The 4,185-nt window shown below is 37.4% G+C and overlaps 1 long non-coding RNA gene across 1 annotated transcript; it reads right to left on the reverse strand.

Annotated features, from left to right (window-relative positions):
• Positions 1-270: 270 nt before the first annotated feature.
• LOC149108910 (uncharacterized) lies at positions 271-2,356 on the reverse strand. Its single transcript, XR_016208569.1, has 2 exons — positions 1,957-2,356; positions 271-1,706 (listed from the first exon to the last, which is right to left on the reverse strand). It is a non-coding gene; the product is annotated as an uncharacterized LOC149108910 (long non-coding RNA).
• Between the last annotated feature and the right edge of the window lie 1,829 nt (positions 2,357-4,185).

The following is a 4,185-nucleotide window of genomic DNA, read 5'->3' on the forward strand; positions in this document are numbered from 1 at the left end:
ATTTGCAGGCACAATTTGATTGTTTCTTACACGCACTTATGCTCTATTGGTGGACAAAGGTACAGCTGATGTCATAAATGTTTGTTTTTGTTTCTTTGTTATGTATTACGAAGCAGATAGATTCTACGTTGTCGCGCATCTGTTCAGTAAATAGATCACAGAAGACATCAAAACGTGGTAAGAACATCAGTAACACACGCCTGAAAAATTCACAGATTCTGTGACACACTCTGGTAATGGGTTATGTGAATATTTTTTGTTTTTACCACATTTTGGTGTTATCTGTGATCTACTCAGGGCAGGAAAAAACCAGGTCTGATTTCCTCAGCCAAGTAAATTTTGCTCTTGGGCAAGTGAAAATAGAAGTTCAGTGGCCCGGTGGGCAAGTGAAATTACCATGTAGCCTCAGTAGTCTTGTGAGTCTGACTAAAAATGCCAGCTTGATAAATGATAATTTCCAGTCATTCCATTTCAAAACTTAAGACCTAAAGATTAGTTAATTATTAGGTTGAAAGCAAGAATTAGTTAGGAATCCGAGCGTACTTCATTCGTACTTCATACTGGCCATCACACTGGCAACCAATATTTAAATGGGGGCAAGTGAAAACTGAAATTGACTGGCCCAGTGGGCAAGTGACTTACAATTTTTTTTCCTGCCCTGCTACAGATGAATGAACAGATGCATGACACATGAAACCTGCATGTATTTGGTAAGAGCCCAATTTCGTACAAGTAAAATGTACAGCTGTAACAGGTCTCTAAAATGCTGTCTGGTCATCCCAGGGTAAGGCAATCGATTGAAATTGATCCATAAATTGATATAAATCAATAAATCGAAATTAATGTAAATGTTATCAGTGCTATCAATCAATTGAAAGAAATTCATACTCACATGCTAGAGAAGTTTCAAGTTATCAATTTGATTTTACCAAATTTATCAGTCATTAGAGAATCAATTGAAAGTTGGCCTCTCTTTGTTAGTTCACATAAACTGTAGAAAAATTGTGTCCCTCAACACAATGTTTGATTGTAACTTTTTTATGTAGATTTCAATGGCACTACCAAAGACCCCCAAAATATAGTCCCTGATACATGTATGCCAGCAAAATATTCTGTTTACAAGATACAATGTTATGTTTTTATGCAATTGTATTCATGATTTCATATTTCACTTTATATCTTTTGTTCATTTCTTCCTTATTAAATGTTACTTAAAAGATAAGCTAGTATCAGCAAAATTGATAATGCTTATTGAAAATTTGATCACAATCGATTACTCATGACGAATTCTTTTATTGATTTCTGATATCATTGACTAATTCCTATTGATTGTTATGAAATAATCGATTGACTATACTGTGTCGTCCAAGACAAGTAGATTTTCCTGCCTGGGCAAGTTACTCTTCCTTTTTTTTTTCAAGTCCTGTGTAGTTTTCATGACAGTTTGAGGTACATGTATACCTCTTTATAAAGTATCGTGGTGTTTTTTTTGTGAAAGAAAATTTCAACTCATTTAGCTTACTATCAGCACCAGTGGGTGCAATGTCCATGTACAGTTGTGTAGCATATTGTAACTTGCATGTAGGTACAACTGTAGATACTTGAGTAACTTCAGAATACTTACACTAGCATAAGAGAAATTTCTCTGCTGAAGATGGCACATTACATTTTAGCTTACTAGCATTCACATCAGAGGGCAACATAACCTTACGAGAGAATGCATCAGCCAATAAGCCAATAACAAATGTCGCATGCTCATACTCGGTTATCGAGAACAGATAATAACAGATAATAAAGCCCTTTATGCACAGCAGGTAAACATCAACAAAGTCGATTCCACAAGCAATGTAACTTCTCCTTGATAATGACACATTCACAACCAAAGGCAAAACGAAATGTATACGTATCTTGACGTTACTTTACTCTACTTGTTCAATTTATGCAAAACTTGCTTACCTGTTGTTGTTGCCTGTGATCGCTATCTTCAGCTTCTGGGTAAGGGAAAACTTTGCCTTGAAACCGTGCACGATGACGAAGCGAAGGTAGAGTGGATTTTGGCCCCTAAAACAGAGCTCGAGTTCGATGCAGGTTCCAACGAACTGCCAAACATGGCGGGAGAACCGAGAGCACCTGGTACCTAACATGAAGACCGCTGATTCCTGTTTGTTGGAGATCGGGCACTCACAAGGCTGGTATGCTCTTACAAAGGGACTGGGATAACAGTGACGGCAATGAAAGCACAGAACGGTAGAAATCACCAAAAAAAAAAAAAAAAAAAACACAAAACAAAACAAAAAAACAAAATGTCATTTTGGGTACCGAAAAAAAGTCAGCTATCATTTTCGGAAAGGCGATAAGTCCTAAAGTTTTCGGGAATGAACAAAAAAGCCCTAATAAGTACGAGATACTCAAGCTCCTCTAGAATAACCGAACAGATAAATTTTTTTTTTTTGCGCAACCTAAAATTAACCTACAGAGCTCTGAAAGTACACCAGATAGCCTAAAACAGCGTTTCAAGGCATTCGAGAGAAAACGGTCGTTGGGCCGGCTGTGTCCCTTATGGTTCCCTGCCTAACCTAACTCGCGTCAGTTCAAACTCGGTCACCGGGGCTCTTTCCGTCTTGAGCTCACACAACACGTGACGCTTTCATGGTCCTTCATGAATAAATACGCACGTGTCCGAGAATTAATTTTTCTCTTTTCTAGAGACGTAAGCTTGGGACGCCTGCATGTGCAGTAACAATTCTAGTTTTATTTTGTCGTTGTGGATGCGCGGAAAGTTCACAAGAAGACAGCTTAGTGCGGTGTCGATCAATGCAGCGATTTAGTTTGGTGCATACCTTCTAACCCAACTTCAATTTAAAGCAAACTATAGCACACACTTGGATTTTAGAGAAGTTCAAATGCTTCAACGTAAAAGGCACCTTAATGGAGGCTTCACGGTAGGTTTACGGAGCTTTAGGGCGGTGTTACATTTTAACTTTACGCGCCTTTAAAAGGTCCCATTTACATGTTCTCGGTTACCCGAGACAACTCTTCCTCTCTCCCTCCCCCCCCCCCGGTCCCCCCAAGTTTAACCTGGCCGGGCTAACTTTTCATTTATTTCTTTGCAAAATCCAACCAACCGTTTACAAGAGGATAGCGAACCTGTCGGTAACTTGGAATTTACATCATTTCAACAGTCTCCGTTGGTTGAACCGTTACACCAGAGTTATATTAAATAAGCCCACTTTTCCGTTACATGGTTTTTGCAGGGTTTAGGCAGGCCTTCTCTTAAATTTAGATCTTTTTGTTCTAAGAGTCTCCATTTTACATTAACGTGGTCTTAACAGTTTTTCGAAAAGCCCCCATTATCTCATTTAGATTGTTTTTATAGCCTTTGTAAGGTCCCCCTTTTTAATTTACATGTTTTTAACAGGCTATTTACAGCCCCCCACTGCACCCGTGCGACTTCTAGGTTTTCCATTTACATGGTTTTTACATGTTTCTTACAGGCCCCCTTTTTTTCATTGACATGGTTTTTATATGTTTCTTACAGGCCCCCTTTTTTCATTGACATGGTTTTTACATGTTTCTTACAGGCCCCCTTTTTTCATTGACATGGTTTTTACATGTTTCTTACAGGCCCCCTTTTTTCATTTACATGGTTTTTACAAGGTTACAAACATAACATTTCCAGACTTTTTACAGCATTCGCTTGAATTATTTACACGTTTCTTACATGGTTTAGCAAAGCAATTTACATGTTTTTTACAAAGGCAGATACTGTAAAAGTGCGTAAAACATTTTACAGGTTTTTACATGTTCTTCAAATGATCATTGTCGACAAAAACAATGTAAATCACTATTTACAGAACATTTACATGCTGTACTAAAAGCTGTAAATTTCCTGTAAATTTATTTTACAAAACCCTAACATGTAAATTGTAATTTACAAAGAATGTAAATCAATATTTACATGCTGTAAATTAAAATTGACATGTCCATGTAAATTTTCAACTTTTCCAGTGCAAATTGATCTTTAATAGTCTTGAAGTCTTTATATAAACCTACATTATTAATATAAATTGTCGGGGATTTGACTATTACCGTCACGGATTTGAGAAAACGCCGTTAATATAGTCTTTAAGTCATCCCGGATTTAACTCTACCGCCACGGATGCTATGTTTTTCTGTCACGTGTAC

This window comes from Orbicella faveolata, unplaced genomic scaffold (genome assembly GCF_042242905.1).
Source record: "Orbicella faveolata isolate gen_17 unplaced genomic scaffold, um_ofav_v1 contig_25, whole genome shotgun sequence".
NCBI classification, from domain to species: domain Eukaryota; kingdom Metazoa; phylum Cnidaria; class Anthozoa; order Scleractinia; family Merulinidae; genus Orbicella; species Orbicella faveolata.